General features: G+C 36.6%; 1 long non-coding RNA gene across 1 annotated transcript; it reads right to left on the bottom strand.

Moving 5' to 3' along the window:
• Nucleotides 1–14,019: 14,019 nt before the first annotated feature.
• Nucleotides 14,020–17,283, bottom strand: LOC145054509 (uncharacterized). Its single transcript, XR_013684810.1, has 2 exons — nucleotides 16,653–17,283; nucleotides 14,020–16,541 (listed from the first exon to the last, which is right to left on the bottom strand). It is a non-coding gene; the product is annotated as an uncharacterized LOC145054509 (long non-coding RNA).
• Nucleotides 17,284–19,899: the final 2,616 nt, after the last annotated feature.

Raw genomic sequence — 19,899 nt, 5'->3', positions numbered from 1 at the left:
TGACATGTACTCTCCCCAATTTGTCTTATGCTTTGAGCATGGTTAGTTGATTTCAGAGAAATACAAGTAGAACCCATTGGACAGCAGTCACGGACATTCTTAATTATTTGCACAGAACAAAAGACATGTTTACAGTTCTTGGTGGCAATGCTATATTGAGCGTGAGTGGTTACAATGATGTCAGCTTTCAAATAGACTGAGACAGCTTTTGTGTAGCACCTGATTCCTGGTATGTATTCGTGATTATTAAATCTCTTTATTTTGCATAATTAGCCTTGGACTCGGCGAGTTGAGGGACTGACTCGCCGAGTAGAAGCGGGACTAGACGCGGGATCTACTCGGTCTACTCGGCGAGTAGACCCTGTTTGGACTTAAACCCTAACCCGGGTGTTTGCACCCTATTTAATCGATCTAACCCAGCCTCCACTTCCCTTAGCACTCCCAGAGGCCTGTAGAACGAAACCCTAGCCTCCTTTGTGTCCTTGTGGGTGATTGTTAACATTTTGAAGGTGATTTGGGGCTTGGGAGAAGAAGGAGAAGATTGGAGAGTGCAAGAAGGGAAGAAGATCTGGAATCTACTCTGTGAAAGGCTTCTATTCAGGTAGAAAAGACCCTAACTTGATCTTTAGCTCGTTAGTCCCCTTTTTGCCCCTAAGAAAAGAGGTTTTAAGCCCTAAAAACCTAAATCTCTATGTGTTTATGACTAATGTTCTGCAAGAACTTCGGATGTGGACCTTTTGGACTTCATAGTAGCATAAAGTCTCTGTGGTTAAGGTAGTGGAAGTCCCCAATGAGCATGGGACCTCTTGTATAGCTTGGAAGTGCATGTTTGAGCTCATAGGGCCATGCATGCACGTAAAGTTTACAACTTTACGTGGTAAATGAACCCTAGGACCATGGATCTGTGGTCTGGAAGTGTTGCATGTCCTAGATCTGGCCTAATCAGGAAGTGGGTCGAAGGACTCGGCGAGTCCCAAGGTGGAACTCGGCGAGTTCTATGAAGATGGTCGTCGACTCGGCGAGTTGGATGAACAAACTCGCCGAGTCCTATGAAGATTGCCTGGAACTCGCCGAGTAGTTCTTCAAACTCGACGAATAATATGAACATCCACAGAACACGAGGGGTTTAAGCGTCAAAGGCTCAGCCCTTCGTACCTGTGCACGGAATTAACCGTATAACGTAGTCCCGAAACCCCCAAACCCTCGAATGGGGTGTTTTGGTGTGGATTGGAAGCAAGCAGAGGACCTGCTCGAGGAACTCGGCGAGTTGCTCGCAGGACTCGGCGAGTTGGTACTCGAGTCGGCCCCAAAGTCCCGGATAGCGAGTCAGGGGTGACTCAGTGAGTGAAAGAGGGACCTGGTGAGTGGGACCGGATCAGTGGGAGATAGACTCGGCGAGTTGCTCTCTGGACTCGGCGAGTCCAGTCAACTGGAAGTTGACTTTGACCTGGTCTTTGACTTGGTGAGGGGTAAAAGGGTCATTTTACCCTAAGAACATCTAGCGTGTTTGACTGATCGTATTGTGGGAATTGCAGCCGGAGGGTTTCCGGAGCAGCAGCAGCAGTAGTAGGTGATCAATTCCCACACAGACCGACAACTATTTCGAGGTGAGTTTCCTTTCCAGTAGGAACGGGTCTAAGGCACCAAGGCCGACCCGTGTAGACGAGATGCTAGTACTAGAGTGTGGGCCGAGCCCGTATCTCTGGGTTTAGTCAAGTATGATATATGTGTTAATATGATAGAGTTGCTTATACTTGTTGTCTGCGTGATACTTGTATGTTATGGGTTAGCGGTTGAGTGTGGGCAGGGCCCGTATCTCTCCGAGGTCAGAGTGTGGGCTAGGCCTGTATCTCCCAGATAGTGAAGTGTGGGCAGGGCCCGTATCTTCACAAGTGTGGGCGAGGCCCGTATCTCCCGGCTAGCGAAGTGTGGGCAGGGCCCGTATCTTCCCGAGTGTGGGCAAGGCCCGTAACTCCTAGCTGAACATTGGTTGTTATATGTTTGCATGGTATGGGGTATTATGGAGGAACTCACAAAGCTTTGTGCTTACAGTTTATAGTTTTGGTTTCAGGTACCTCTTCGTCGAAGGGGAAGGAGCCGGCGCGGTAGCGACACATCATGCACACACATGGATTTCCGCACTTACGAGATTCTCTGGGATTTATACTCTGATATTATGATGATTGTATGATTTGATTTTTAGACATGGCGTACGTTTGTTAAGGTTTGATCAAACAATGTTTTTAACAATTAATGTTTTTCTAAAGTAATGTTTTAAAACGAAATTTTTGGATGTGAAATTTGGGTCGTTGCAAGTTGGTATCAGAGCCCTGGTTTGAGGGATTCGGACACACCCTCGGGAGTGTCTGAACTCAAATCGAGGGATTAAAAGGTTTTCTAAAGGAAAAATGTTTTCTAAAATTGAGAAAAGAGTTTTGAGAAGGAACGAAGTGTGTGATGTGCGCGACCGACCGAGCTCAAGTAAGTATTCCCCAAAGTACCCATACAAGTTTATGTTATGTTTATCAGCTTTTGTAGAACAGCATGCTAGGATAGGGCTAAGGATCTAGGAGTGATGCCTTATGTGCCTGCTTTATGTGTTCCAGTTGTATCTCCTGGCTAGCGAAGTGTGGGCAAGGCCCGTATCTTCCCGAGTGTGGGCAAGGCCCGTAACTCCTAGCTGAACATTGGTTGTTATATGTTTGCATGGTATGGGGTATTATGGAGGAACTCACTAAGCTTGGTTTCAGGTACCTCTTCGTCGAAGGGGAAGGAGCCGGCGCGGTAGTGGCACATCATGCACACACATGGATTTCCGCACTTACGAGATTCTATGGGATTTATACTCTGATATTATGATGATTGTATGATTCGATTTTTAGACATGGCTTACGTTTGTTAAGGTTTGATCAAACAATGTTTTTAACAATTAATGTTTTTCTAAAGTAATGTTTTAAAACGAAATTTTTGGACGTGAAATTTGGGTCGTTACATTTTGTTCTCAATCTGGTTGGGCATTCTTGTTGAATGGTGGAGCAATGACTTGGAAAAGTTCCAAGAAATCAACGGTGGCTAATTTTACTTGTGAGTCAGAGTACATCGTAGCGAGTGAGGCAGAGAAAGAAGAGTCTTCGTTGATGAATTTCATCGGAGATCTCAGAGTTTCTCCGACCATTCAAGATCCAATAGAACTTGTTTGTGATAATGACGGCATGATTGCTTTGACCAAAGAACCAAAAGACCATGGTACGTCCAAATCATATCGACAGAAAGTACCATTACATCGTCCCAAAATTATGAGGTAAAAAATTTATTTTTAATTCAACCAAAACAGTAATTATCTTTAAGTCAACATTCAATATCCTTTGTCTAAATATTCAAAAGTACTTTATAAGAAAACAATTATCAGAGTATAATCCCAAAATCATCATAAGCGGAAACATGGGTGGATGCGCTGCGATCAAGTCAGACCCTTTCCTTTCAAACTGGAAGTATCTAAAACATAAACTGAAAACCGTAAGCACGAAGCTTAGTGAGTTCCCCAAAATACCACATACTAAACAAACATACTGCCAAGCATATCTGAGTGTTGGCCTACCCCTTCGGTCTATTTCAATCGGATACTGCCAAGCATATTTGGGTGTCGGCTTACCCCTTCAGTCTATTTCAACCGGATACTACCAAGCATATATGGGTGTTGGCCTACCCCTTCGTTCTATTTCAACCGGACGTCGGTTCTATTTCACCCCATACTACTACCATATAGTATCATAACAACAATCACAAAGTCATTAAGAAAATACAGGCATAACTGACAATTATCACAAAGACAATAATCACACTATAACATAAACTAGTGGGTCGGCCTTGGTGCCTTCGACCCACGGCTACTACGAAGGAAGACTCACCTTAAACCGATGATAATCCACTAAGTACTCGGGCTACTAAATTAGATAACCTCGCACCAACTAACAATACATATAACCTTAATTAATAATTAATCCGATAACTCAAAATCCGAGGCCCAACCATAATCCAACTTCCTAAAGGGTAAAAGACCATTTTACCTTTTTCTTACATGGCCCAAAACCAAGATCCAACCCATTAGCACAAAAAGTCCAAATCTCTAAATGGAAACCCAAAGCCCAATATGGCCCAACTTCCTAATTGGGCCCAAAACATCATAGGGTCAATACTAAGAAAGCTCACAAACTATCCATGGCCCAAAGGCAGAAGTCAAATGGCCCAACAAGGCCCAAACCTTAAAAGACCCAAAATCAACTTGTTGGGGAGTACCCCCCCCCCCCCAATCGCGTGTACACACCCTCGAAGTACAAAGTATAAGTCCAATATGCACAAAATCAACATTACGTTGAGCGTACACTTACGTACGCCCAACGTACTCTTTAGGGGCCCGAAAATCCCAAATAAGCTCTTAATGGTTAAGAAAATGACTTCCAAAATCAGATATGGCCCTAATGAGATGTCTTAACACGCAAAGTTGGCAACTTTACTCCCTTTTCATGGCTTAATGGGACCAAAACCTTAATACAAACCACAATAAGCACCCAAACTCATGCATGGTCCAACACAACTCATCAAGATGACATTTTTATGAACAAAGGACCTCCTAAATGTCAACATCCAGCATACAAAGTTCTTGGAGTAGCCCATACTCACAAGGATGACTCTAAGGACCAAAATGAACCAAAATACTCCTTAAACTAGATCTAAAACCTAGAGTCTTCAAGATAGACACTTTATACCTCCAGAAGATAGATCAAGGTGCACAAAGGTTGGATCCAAAAGCTCCAAGCAATACCACACTTTCCCAAGAAGCTCCTTCTTCTTCAAAGATCACCAAAATGCATGAAATACCACCAAAAGCTCAAAAACCACTCAAATAGGGGCTAAGGTTTCGTTTCTAGGATTTAGAGGGATGGAAGTTGAAGATAATAAGGTTTGGTGGTGAGTTAAGGAGCTTAAATAGGGTCTAAGACCCTAAATTAGGGTTTGGGTCTGATTGGAGTACGTCCTACGTACTTCTGGTATGCCCAGGTAGGGATGGCAATTGATGACACGACAAGACAAAAATACACGACACGAAACGAAATTGGGACGAAAATGAAATTTGAATTTGTGTTCATGTCAAGTGTAAAAAACACGACGTCGTGTCGTGTTCGTGTTCAAAATTCGACACAAAATTGACACAATTTAGCATTTGTATGTCGTGTTTTTCGTGTTATATATGATTAAGTATTAACTAAATAAACTAATTTTTATTTTAATTTATCTTTGTCGTATCGTGTCGTGTTTGTCGTTTTTTAATTGGTTCATTTTCATGTTAGTTAAAAAAACACGACATCGTGTTGTGTCGTGTTCGTGTTACTGAAAACATTGTTGTGTCGTGTCGTGTCAGACAAAAACACGACATGATGCCCGATTTGCCACCCCTACGCCCAACGTACTCCATAAGGCTTCTGCGACCACCCTTCCTAGTACGCCCAACATACTAAACTTAACCCTAGTATACCTAGCGTACTAGGCTTGACAGCCAAACTTTCGAAAGCCATAACTTATTCGTTCTAAGTCCGATTTCAACGATCCTTATACCCACAGAAAGGTAATGAGAATATTTACACTTCTATCAACTCAACCTTGCCTTAAAATTTTCCAACAAAAATACAATATTCATAAAATCCCGAAATGACACTTTACTGACATACCCCTTGGCTCTAAAATACAAACCGGACACCCAGATCATCTAAAATACATTACCCACACCTTAATGGATCTGTTCCCAAAGGCCCTAAGCCTTATGATAACCGATCTTCGGGCCACACCCCTGAATTAGGAAACGATTCGGAATAGGGCGTCACAATAGGGTTGAAGATAGACATCTCCTGGTGAAACGAGTATCATCAGAAGATAATCCTGCGGATCCTTTCATGAAATCTCTAAGTAGGGTTAAGCACAACCAGCATGCTAGGAGCATTGGATTAAGAGGGATATTAGTTTTAATAGTTAGTTGATGGTTTGAAACTTTGTAACAAAATAAATGTAATTGATTTTGATGAATGAATAATAGAGAATTATTTATGAGTATCGGTACTGTATTCTTCAATTATTTATTCTTGTGTTTCACTTTGCATGTTTTAGTTCCTAAGTAATTTGATTATTCAAAGTTCCATGGTCGTTCATAATTTTGGAAGTAAGTAGTGAATTGAGACTATCGTGAATCAATTGTAGATTGTCCATAGAGATTGGACATGGCATAGGATTGTTGCAATATTCATGGGTACTTCGAAAATTGAGAGTTTAAGTATTGGATAAACTCACGCTTAGAGATTACTTCATAGATTCAATCATGAGTAGTTCTAAGACGATAATATCTTTTGTTCTTCAAATAGAGATATACAAGTTGTAATTACAAGTCATTTGTGCATTGGTGTGGCATAAATGTATTAGTAACATGATGTTATAAAATGTAGGGTCGTGTATAATTTGATGAGTAAAGGTTACATTTATGTAGTCAAAGTTTATTTTTTCCTTTTTCCTTAATAGGAAAAACGATATTTTTGGGCCCCTCGGTGATTTTTTGTTGGCATTATAATGTTGGGCCCAGCAAGGACTAAATTGATGTATTCAATTTATAGTCTATTGACGTTATCACAAATCGGGATGTATAATACGACGAGTAAAGGTTACAGTTATGTAGTCAAAGTATATGAGTTCCTTTTTGCCTTAACGGGAAAAACAATATCTTTGAGCCCTATGGTGATTTGGTGTTGGCATTATAGTGTTGGGCCTAGCCATGACTAAATTGAACACATAAAACGTAAGACCATGTATAATTTGATGAGTAAAGGTTACGGTTATGTAGTTAAAGTTTATTCGTTCCTTTTGCCTTAACGGGAAAAACGATATCTTTTAGCCCCTCGGTGATTTGGTGTTGGCATTATAGTGTTGGGCTCAGCCAAAACTGAATAATGTGTTCAATTTGTAGTCTAGTGACGTCATCACAAATCGGTGAATTGGGAAACAGAATCTTGGACAATGAGATTGATTGGATTTCATGCCTCATGTACATACGATATCTTGAAAAACAAATGAATAGTTAATCACTTATCTTAGGACTAATGTCTAATTTAAATCAGAGTTCGGTAGTGGTTTTAGAAAGCACATTTTGTTGTTGGGTTCAAGGTTATACTTGCAATTGTAGTTATAGACTTATCCAAGTGGGATAATGTTGGATTAAGGTGTCTAAGCTCATAACTAAATTGGTATAACTTGTAATTAAAAAGCAAAGTTTTTTTTGGGCTGCCCTTATAACAAGTAACCGAATAGAATGATATTTAGAGAGAGATGATAATTTGTTAGTTTATTATATGAATAATAAACTAATTAGAAATGATTTATTGGTATATTATATGATCAATATATTAATTGGAAATATTGATAATTAATTAAGAATTAATTTAGATTTAATTATAGGTTAATTAGAATTAATTAGAGGTGCAATGACTTAAACTGTAATCGTTCAATAGTTGAACAATAGCGAGGTTCCAAAACCTTCCACGGATGAACAATTTTGGAGGCCCTAATTAGGGTTCCTGGAAGCCTCCATTTGGATAATTGTCTAATTTGAAATAATATTATTATATTCAAATTAAGGTTTTCAGGATTCCTTGAGCATCACTAAACTTTTGATGCTAGCTTTCTAAAGAAGCAAAGGAAAGGAATTAAGATTTATTTGCTATAATAAATCTAAAGATATGTAAGCCTTACTCTTGAATTTTCGATTTCAATCGGGTTCTTTTAGGGTTCTTGATGTTAATAGTATGTTGTTATTATTCATAAAGACATAGATTCTTATAGGTTGCATGTACCATCTTAATTGTTAAGTGATTTTTTTTGTATTGTACATGTTTGTTATGACTTATAAAACTCATCATGGACATCATGAAAAATTATTACAAGTATTGTTTTTATTTAAAAGAAATTGTTGTTTTTACGTAGCGCTTTTATTTAATTGTCGTTTTTTTAGCTATGTAATCATTTTAATTAAATTAGTGAAGTGTTGTTCCTTTTATTAATTTTATTAAATTACATTTTATTCAATTAAAGAAAATATGGTATGAAACTCATCAGTTTTGTGAGATAAGGAAAAAAATAATATGACGATGCAGTGTTGCAAAACTCGGCCTACTCGGCCAAGTACTCGGCCGATTACTCGGAATCGGCCCTCCACCGAGGTGAGTAATGTCAACTCGGTCAAAAAACTCGGATTTAGTCAAAATCGGCCAAAAATCGGTTAAACTTGGTCAAAAATCGGACAAACTCGGTCAAACTCGAGCCTACTCGGTCTTACTCGAGCCTACTCGGTCAAACTCGGCCAACTCGGTCAAAATCGGTCAAATGGTCAAAATTGTCATAAAAAGAGAAAAAAATCAAGAATATCAAGATTAATATGTATAATACGCTTAATGATTTATTATTTAACACAAACATGTGATTATTACTACATATATATCTTAAATTTTCAGTAATTATCCACGTAGTGAGACAATTATGTGTATTTCAGTTTTTATGTATTCACATGTATCTAATTTTGGTTATATATTTCAATCAAATTATGATTTTAACTTATGATTTTGACATATATAGTTTTCCAAAAAATATTTCTACATGAATTACCAAATCCGAGTACTCCCCGAGTACTCGCTACTCCCCAGTCGGCCGAGCAGGTACCAAGTAGCGAGTTCTACAACCTTGTGACGATGTCACAATGCAATAGTGCGATATGATATTCAACAGGGGCGTAGCTACATGTACTCTATGAAAGGACCTACCTAAATTTTAATATTTTATAACAATTATATAGAAACTTATATTAGGAGCTATCTTCTGTATTGAAAAATATAAATGATCTATCTAATTCCGTATAAGAAACCATGTAACTTTTTGTTTTAAATTCATCACTATCCATCTGCCTCATTTATTTAAAACTTCATAAATGGTGATCGTGGATTGTAAAGGACAATTTTGGACTCATTTATATTGTACATGTTATGGGTTAACGGACCAAAACAGGCCGTGTAAAAATATTAGGGAATAAAACTCAAATTCTAAAAAAGGATTGGCTAAAAAGACACCCCATTTTACCATTTAGACAATCCTAATTAATATTTGAAATATATTTATCGGTTGAAATTATATTGTTTTCTGAAAAACTAATCAGAAGTAGTTGATTATAGTTCTGGACCATTTATGAAGTTTTGTGACTCTTGTAACGAGAGAAAAGTAGGCCGTACATTGTGAGCGTATAGTAATGGTACTTAAATCTTAGTATTCTTAGAACACAAGTGAAATAATTTGATGCGCATGCAGCACTCCTCTGTCCCTTTTAATACAATACAAAATTACAAATACATTTGTGTCCGTGTGCATGGGGTTGGGGGCTGTGGAGGTACTACTAGACTACTAGCTACCTATATATATACTAGTTGTAGTCAGTGGGAATATAATCATTGCACTCGTGGCTTCTGCACCCTTTTTTCAATAATTATTCTACCCAAAGATGCCACTTCATCAATTCCATTCTATACGATACAGCACATACAACAAATAAACGTTTTCCAAAAAAATATAAATAAAACGGATAACATAAACTACAAGTCTCTTACTTTTTATTTATCTCTTAATCCGTATAGCGAATAGTACTTTGTTTTTATGGTCTCCTAAAAACACAAAAGGAGTAACACCAGAACTCTATATATCCTAAAGTACACTTGTGGGCTAACGAAAACACAGTAACACACCCCTATGGAGAATCAAAAGAAAGGTAACTATGTAAATATTCAAATACCATACTCTGATAAAAGCACACAAAACTGCACAAAGTATCCAGGAAAAAAAAGTAAAGTGATTTAGTTTACAACAAGCATCCTTGTGCAGCTGATAAAGACTTCTGGCAGCATGCATGAAAGAACATGGGTGGGTGTTATAAGCATAAAAAAGGACATGAGATTCTTATGGTGGACCTTGTGATTCTTTTAACGAAATAAATAATTATAGCTTGGTGATGAGAGAGGCTCTGAAAGAGAGAATTGTAATTCCTTTTCTGTTGGGATTCATGGAATAAAGTATGCATCAAGACAAGAGACTGCAATCCCGAGGATGCATAACCGATGCAGCTGGGAATAGAAGGGAATGTGAAGAAGAACAAAACCAAAACAAAACAAAACAAAGCAAACTTCATAAAGATGATCACTTTTGCTTTACATCACATGGTTGATGCTGTTAAAAGTTCATATATACGCATGGACACGACTGATCAAGAAAGCTCAAGCAATATTGAATGCTTGCAACTTAATTATAGTTTGTACACTTTTGTAATAACCACCAACTTTTCATTAATTAACCCATAGATTCTTCACCCATTAAAAACCTAAATCTCACCTTTTGGGTTTCAAACGCGTCACCAACATATTTCTTTATTTATGTATGCACATGTTTTATAAGGGTCATTTTATAACTTTTTTTTATTGGGAACTTCCTAACAATGGTTTATAGATCAGCTTTTGCGCATCGACTAAACTCATGCAAATATGAGATTATGTCCCATGTCTTGAAGTCACTGCAGTCAAACCTCCTGACCACATGTCTGAGTAGCGTCATGATTTAAACACGAGTCAAACTAAAAATTTTAAAAAGAAAAATGAATAATGATGACAAAGTTTATGGCAATGAAAAATCGCCCGGACAGAGGCCTATATATAGCGTGCTGCCACAAAAAATCATATCAACAAAGTAGCTAAAGTAACGGCTACGTCCAAGAGTCCAGACGACCGGGAGTCGCCAACAAAAGCTATCTCGGCGACATTTATGGCTGACCGGCGATAGTTGTCCCCTTCACCGGCAACAGAACCTAAGTAGAGGTGCACAACAAAACCATTTATTACCATTTAGCTCAAATCCGATTCAAACCTAGTTGACATGAAAATCGGCTTTCAAGAAACCCGTTCGGTCCGGACAAATCCGACCGGATTTTACATTATTACTTGTGTAAACCGACAAGTTAGTATAAAACAGGTTTACTGTTTTACCCTTAAAAAGTGAACCAGTTTAAATATCCGGTTTTTTTCATGAAGAAAAACTTTGTGAGTCCTTCGGAATTGGGTTGCATGAGGATTGAGTATGGATCAATGTTAAAATTTAACAAGGTCGTGGTCCATGGATTCCATATATGAAAGGCCTAAAGCCCATCAAAACAAATCTAGTGCTCAGTGGTAGTTAATACTAGTAGTTATTAAGAATTTAAGATATAACTTTTAAGATACAATAATACACCAACTCTATATATACATGCGGGATGTACAAGTGACGTGCTAAGTACGACCCACGGAGGTTTGTATAGGAAAATTTTCAAACATTTTTAAGACAATTGTTATTGATGTCAGGAATTTAAGAAGGATTTTAAGTGTTGGATACAAAGGAGAAAAGAGCAACAAGAAGAAGTAAGCTAACCATTTTAAAGTGTACAGTAGAGGGGGGCAAAAGAACCCGTCTAAACCAGTCCAAAAAAAATGTATATGACCTTAACCTGTCCTGAACTAGTTTTTGACCGGTCAGTCAGGAGTGGGGGTCGCCACCGGACTCGCCAAACACATACGTGGCAGTCCTTGACCGATCCTAAGACCAGTCCAATAATGAACCGGTCATAAAATGAACCAGTCCAATTTTTTGAACAGGAGCCAGTCCAACCGATCCTAGGCTCTAAAAAGTTTAAACTGAAAATCCAAATATTCTAGGAAGCCCATTTAAGCTACAGGCCTACGAGACTCCGATTAAGCAATCCTTTTGTCTCAATTGCTGTGTTTGTGTGTTTGGACTTTGGAGCCTGTCCTTCCTTTCCATTTTATAATGCTCCAAACTTTGTTTTTTCTTTAACACAACGGATGTGGGATGAGTAAAGTTCCCTTCCCATTTTCTTTTTAATCTTTATTAACTAATTAATAATGTAATACTAAATTACTCATCAACGGCTACAATTATAAATGCTATTTCTTACTTTTTACTGACTTCTTATAAATACTCACTAATGCTTTGAACTTATTTGCTTTTCTAAGTTTTTATGCAGTGTTATGAACCCAATATCTTTAAGTTTTCTATGTAATATGATGAACCCAAATTTTAAGTTTAATATATTGATGTGCTGGAGTTATATGTGTATTTATAAAATGTTGATGTTATTATATATGTACTTGATGATAAGACAATCGGAGCAAAAAAAATTGGAAAATCCGAAACAAGAACCAAAAAAGACCGGACTAGATTAGAGCGAAACCGGTCCGAAAAAAGACTGATCCAAAAAAAAGACCGATCCAAAAAATGATGGGACCAAAAAAGGACCAACCAATAATCGATCAGGACCGGTCCAAAAAAAGACCGATCCAAAAGAAAAATGACCGACTTAGGACCGGTTCAGGACCGATTTTTGTGCACCTCTAGTGTACAAGAAGGAATATATATACATAAGATATTGGGCCAATACCCTAGAACTATACAAGTACATGGACTAAGACAGATGTGGGCTACAAGACTAAATACATGTACAGTATATATACTACACTAACACAAGTGTATTTAACCAACAAGATCGGTATCCCATCAAAATATTGCTACAAACATACAGGAAAAAAGCTACTAAATCTAGTCCGATTTCTAATAGAAACTCAAATGATCCAAAGAGGTCCTTTTGAGCAAAACATCATATAACACTTTTGAGCAGACAAGTAATATTATTAGTTCCTTTAGACTCGAACTCGCCTCCGGCTAAAACAGGACACTGAACATCCAAAAAAGATGGACGAATTAGATAAATTAGTGGCTTGAAATCTCTGACATACATAATAAATAGGTGCTTCGTGACCTCAATTGTATATTGTTTTACCCCTGTTACTGCAGACCACACCTGTGGAAAGCTTCATCTTATACAAAATAAAGTCCAGTATAAAATTAAATTAAAAACCTTTATTAATCTATCATTTCCACTTCTAACAACGGAAACTTGTTTGTTAGGGCAAGAGAATGCAAGATCATCAACGCTACCACTATGCACCTCAATCTATGTTAAGCAAAACGAAGTAGAATAAATTATGGAAATCTAATAGAAAATGTGTTAAGGATGAAACATAAACACAATGAAATCATATAGAAGCCTCCAATTGATTTTGTAGATCATGTATAATGCAATGTTATCGTAAACAAAGAACAATGGATGACAACTTAATGAGAACATGAAGATCTTCACAGGTGATATTCCAAGAAGATGATTACATGGACAAGTAAATTGAAACTACACAACCATGCCTTATGTATCCTTCCATCGCAAATGGAAAAATTAACTACCTATTGAATTTTAATACTACTATTGTGCTACATAAATCAAAATTGCGTAACATGTATGTGTCGTTTCTTAATAAAATAGGATAAAATGTGAACGTATGTAATCTATATATAGCATTATTCAGATTAAAAATACGCCAATTAAGTATTCTTGTTCTTTTTCCATGAAATTGATCCGGTTAGACATTTAAAATGCTCATATGCTCCATTTAAACTACAATATATGGACTAAAATCAATATGAGTCATTCTTAGACAATGCAAAACATAGGACATCACATAAATGTCAATATAACAATAGTAGGAGTTAGAATGTAAGCACAGAAGCATACCTTCCCGATTGAATTGTTATCGTTTCTTTTCCATTTATATTGTTTCCCGATTGAATTGTTTCGTTTGTAGATCTAACAAAGCATTTGGAATGTAAATAAAGACAAATGGGGAAATTGTCTATAATTGATTTTTTGTAAACAGTTTCTTATTGTTTGTTTTACAAATACACATTTAGAAATAAATTACAAAAACTTGCAAAAACGATTTTAATTTATCTTTTATTATTATTTTGTTAGTCAGGGTCACATTTCAGAATATGTAAAATTCAATCGTAACAGAAACAAACCTAATCATTTACATAGAAGTCCAAAACATAGTTTATAGTATAACACCTTCTACACTCACAAAAATAGTTAGACACACCCAATTTCGTGAGTTCAAAAAGCAACCCACATTAGAGTTGAAGCTCATGAATAAAAAAAAGTATGATAAACCCTAATAAATAGTCATTTGATCTGCATAGATGATTCAGAAACACTTGGTTAGAAATGGTACATGTACGGGTGATGGAAGTAGCTTGAGACGACTTATCTTGTCTTTCTTTCTCCTTTCCAAAGAATCCAAACCAATGGAATTAAACATATGTCAACCAGTGGTTGTTGCTGTAATAGAAAAAACATCTGATAGCCATAACCGGTATAGAAAAAAGTAAGATTCACTATAATAATAATTTGTTACAAAACCCGAATTAAAAGAAGAAGAATACTAACCGCATCAATTCAATACATACATATCCCAAATTTTAATTCCAAACATTAAAACCCCTAAAAAATCTCAGCACCGGAGAGAGAGAGAGAGAGAGAGAGACGTGGTGGTTTAAGTAGATCCTACAGAGGAAGCGGTGATAGTAAAGGAATAAGGCTAGAAGCGGTGGTATGAGGGCCGGTTGAGGATTCAAATGCAAAAAGGATATAAAAGGCCCTTACAATTAAATTACACAAACTAACAACCATCAACATCAGCAATAGAGTAATATTTCACTAAACTATGAAATCAAGAACCATCAACATTAGCAATATAGTAATATTTCACTAAACCAAGAAATCAGATTCTAATAATCATATTCTGATTTTTGATTTCTGATACAATTTTATAGTTAAAATCAGCAATCTATTTCACTATTTCAGAATTCAGTTACTATTAGAATTCAATTTCTAATAGAGTAATAGTAATAATCTATTTCAGTTTCTAATAGTAATATCTTAGCAATTCAGCAACTGATTAGTGGTTACTGATAAGATTTCATATTTTCATTCATTCAACATTCTATTAAACTGATTTCTATTATATGAATCATTCAAGTATGCGATTGGCATTTATGAACTATAATCCTCAATTTCTCATAATTCATAATCTATTAGACTATTATGGTATTACCTGATTAAAGATAATCGACCCTTGCTGTCTTGCTGAATGCTGAGTCGATGATGACTCGATGCCGCTGAGTTGATGTCGGCCTGTCACTAACCTAGTAACCTATCCTGCTGGCGATCGCTTTTGAGCGACAAACATGATGTTTTTGGCTTCTGTTCGTCGTATGTTGAATTGTCGATACTCGATGCGTCTTTTGCCTTCTCCCGTAAGCGGTGACAGATGATCATGGTCTGGTTTGCATTTGCATTACTGGATTGGACTGAAGACTATGTAAAAAGAATGGGCCTTAAAATTGTGGACCCTGTTCTAATGCCCATTTTGCCCTGGTCTAAACCGGGCCAGGGTGGTATCTTGGAGAAGAAATACAATAGTGGTGCCTGGAAGTCAAGAGTATGCAGGTGTATTAAACCGGTGGAACAGCAGCAAATCCAACCCCACAGCAAAACGGATCTGCATTCTCCTTTTGATAACGTGTGACGTGTCCTCTCCAAAAATCCACATTAATTCTAAAAAAATCTTACAAAAGCCCATGCTAAATTCTCAAGCAACCTCTTTTAACCAATGTTTTTTTCTATTCATGAATTTGATGTTTATAAATTCAAACATTAAAAATACACATAAAAATAAGTTGTAGATGAAGCCAAATACATTAAAATAACACATAACCATAAGTTTTAGTGTTTTACATCAATCCATATACGCTAAAAAGAAAATAAAGTATAATACCGGAACAAAATATAGTTTTAAATGAATCTAATCACAACAAAAAACTTTATAACATTTACCATATGTTTTTATTTAGAAAAAACTAAATAGATATGAAAAAATAATCACCATAGTTTATTATGTAAATTGTTCTTTTTCATGTGTTTTTTTTCGATTCAACTGGTTTATTTTGATCGGTTCAACCGGTTTTTTCTAAAAATCAGTCGGTTCAATCCGGTTCATAAATCAATGTAAAACCGATGATAGTTAAACCGCTCCATTCCCGGTTCTTGGTCCAACCGGTCCAACCATCGGTTCAAACCGGATTTTAAAACATTGCTTAGAACATAGATTCACTTTCTTCAAATTCTAAGTAAACTGATGATAGATGAGAATGTAATCTAACATGAAACCTTTTCTATATAATAAATGAAAAAAAAAACAAGAAAAAAAACATAGTGGGTGTTTTCTTGGGGTTGCTGCACATGAACGTTTGGAAAATAGCTTACAAAATTACTAAAGTTTACCTTATAAAGCTAAATTATAACATTAAATTGATAATTATGAGAAATAATGGAAAACAAAGGTAGAGACAATAGATATCACCTCAAAAACCCTAAAATATAGAAGGCAACTGTACAAATGGTCATACATCGAGTATTCTTTCTTCTTCCTTTTTCATGCTCCCTCAAAATCTTCCACCAATATGCTCACGGATGTCTTCAATCTCGTACAAATCCAATCAAAATCAACATTAAATTGAAAATACTAACCAATTTCTCTATCGATCAAGAAAAAACAGATGAATAATCTCTTGAAATAGGTGCATACCCAAATCACAATAAAGATTAAAAGGAAGAACCATGTTTGAAGAGAGAGAGAGAGAGAGAGAGAGAGAGAGAGAGAGAGAGGGCAATCTTCAAGTAGAAGAAGTGTATTATTGAGTAAAAAGGCAATCTTCAAGTAAATATCATATTCTTCCCAGGATATGGTAACGACGACATAGACGTGAAATGAAAAGCAGAAAACCAACTGAAATACCAGCCATCTTCTTCATTAAGGGACCTCTTTTCCTCCGACATAGGATTTTCTACATGGTCCTCGGAACCATCGTCATTGCACAATCAAAGGATGAACGGGTGGGTAAATAAGAGTGCAGAACCGTCATGCCTACAAATTGAGAAAAGAGGGTTCGTTGTAATCCGAGAAGGATTTATGGCTATAAGGATGTCTTATAATAAGGAGGAGAGAGCGGAGGAGAGAGATTGGATTCTGGAAGCCTAATCACTTTCAAAATACACATTAAAAACCTGCGATTATTTCATGGATTCTTTATCTTCATCAGAGGATGTTAGAGAGAGGAAGAAGATACGTATGTGAGAACGAAATGGAAGAGGAAAGAGAAGCGGTGGTGGGTCTAGGTTGTCATCTTCATTTGTGAAACGGAAGAAGTGAAGCGGGAGTTTTTGACCAAAATGATAGTTTTTGAAGAAAAAAAAGGTGTTGTTTTAAAAATATTTATTGTCGAGTTTTAAATTTTTTAATTTTCTTTAAAATTTTAGTTCTTTTAATCATTTTGCTGTTTTTTAGTAAATTGTTTTTTACTTTTTGCTATAAAAATATGTTTTTTTTTTATATACATCAAACAAGAGAAGAAAAATGGTTGGTACACTACTCGTCAAATTAGAACACAAAAAAAAAGAATATTTTTTTATTTTTTATTATCATAGTATCTATATGAGACAATAGAAAAAACATTTTTCTATTGTTTTGTATTATTGGTTGAAGAAAAAAATAATTTTTTTCCTGTTGCATCTAAACTCTAGATATACAAAAAGAAAAGAATTATGTATTTTTTCTTAGGACATGTATGTATTTATAACTAATATATACTAAATCAATTTTAATTAAATAGTTTGATTTTATAATTGTTTTCCACCAATGTTCCGGTTTATTAATATACTCCCTCCGTCTCAAAATTATTGTCTGAACAAAAAAACACACAGATTAAGGAAGCATTAATGAAAGGGTATTTTGGTAAAAATGTTATTTATTTTTAGAAGTTGACTATTATTTTAGGACAAACCAAAAATGAAAGATGGACTATAATTATAAGACGGAATGAGTATTAATTATTTAGATGGTTTTTACTTAAGATGATATTTATTGGTTTATATTGAAAAAAAAATGTTTGTTAGTTTTTAACCAAAATTGCAAAAATGGTCTTTGTGTTTGTCAAAATTATGTGGTTTTGGTCCAAAAATTTTAGTAATGCATAAGTGGTCCAATTTCGGATAAATTGTGTGGTTTTGGTCCCTATAGTTGCCATTTTTTGTGGTTTTGGTCCATCCCAACCTAAAATGACTAATATGCCCCTTTAGTGATTCTTTTTTTATTTTTTTTAATTTCTTTTATTATTCTTTTAATACATTTTAATTAAAAGAATCAAAAATAAAATTCCACCCACCAACTCCCCTATCTCTATTTACATATATCTCCAAGAACATAATCTCACCCATCGTCGGTTCATCCCGTCTGGCCAGCACCTGAAAACATCCCTAAAGCTTTAGTCATTGTTGATACTCCATCTGCCACCACCATAAGAAAATCGGAGCACATCTATTTCAGTTTTTCTACTTCATCTGTCCTCTAGCAATGATATGAACACACACATATAAATTTCAAAAATTGAGTGACGAACCTCCATCCTCGCCCACCATTATAGGACCTCCAGCAGCATTCATCTACACTCTGTCGTCGTTGAACCATGCATGTCACTACTTCTTCCTCCATCTCTCATACAAATCTACTCAGATCTGCTTCGATCTATCAACGCACCTTCATCATTACTACCTCTACTTTAATGTAATCCCATCGGCTGAATGTCAAAGTTTTAGAGGGAGAAAGAGACATGATAGGGACAGATATGGTGGAGGAGATGAGAGGTGATGTTTGAGTGTTGTCGAAAATGCATATGAGTAGGGTGGATAAAGAGGGAGATCTGGCAGAGATGAGAGACGGCATGTTTGTTGGTGGGGAGACTTTGTAAGAAAGAGAGAGAAATTGGCTTAGAGGAGAGTGGTGGTGGTATAGGTGGTCACCGTTTTCAACTCCTAACCACTGAAGGCGTCATGTCCAGTGGCGTCATATCCTTCCGTGTTTTGGTTTCATTCGACTCGTAGAAGCAATCAGTGTAGAGAGTGAGCGTGTGACGGTGTTTCTTGGGTCTCCGAGTCAGGTGAGTTTCCTCACTATAGTACGTGTTGCAGTATATATCCTTGTATGTTAGGATATATGAGTAGTGGTATGTTGGTTAGAGTATCGGTAGGCTGCTTATCGTCTAGTAGAGTACCCTAGGGGTTGTATGTAGCCACATAGGATAGCCCGAGAACTCTTCATCTAGGTTTTTTTTCATGTTCCTTTTTTGGTTATGGCTCTAAAGTGGGATCATCTATTCGAATGTCTATCTCACCTTTGGTTACATATAGCTATACATTCCTTATATATTTGACGGTAGTGGCATAGTGTGCTAGGAGAGGCCTAGTATGCAGTTGTGAGATATTAGACAGGTAGATTCGTGTAGATAGTTGTTTGTGCTTATGTTTTTTATTGATTGCTTGGTTGAGTACATATGCCAACATGTTGCGATGGGTCAGGTTGAGGCGGTCCTGCTTCGTGTTGTAGGCCAAGATACTAGGTGTGGGGCCGGCTCTAAGTCGTAGGCACAGGAGAGGAACCAGTCATGGATTAGAGGCTCAGGTAAGCGGTTGGGTTGAGGTGGTAGGCCAACAAACTCGAGAGCAATCCAGTATTCGGATGAGGACCGAGAGGGAATTCCAGTCTTATGTTGTGGGCTCAAGGTCAATCCAATATTCGTGTTGCGGACCCGGGGGCAATCCACTCTTCGTGTTGTTGATCGTTACTGTAAAAAAAATGCACAACGACTTTTTGTGTAAATTACAAGGATAATTTTGTAAATTATTTTCTACATATAGGTCAAACCTGCCAACATACGAAAATCTTAAACATATGGATTGTAGGAACCTTTTCGGTAAATTACAAAGTTATAGGGATTAAA

Source organism: Lactuca serriola, chromosome 5 (assembly GCF_051521515.1).
Source record: "Lactuca serriola cultivar US96UC23 chromosome 5, Lser_US96UC23_V15, whole genome shotgun sequence".
In the NCBI taxonomy this organism is placed as follows: domain Eukaryota; kingdom Viridiplantae; phylum Streptophyta; class Magnoliopsida; order Asterales; family Asteraceae; genus Lactuca; species Lactuca serriola.
The sequence above is the reverse complement of the archived record's forward strand: the minus strand, read 5'-3'. Positions and strand labels throughout refer to the sequence as shown.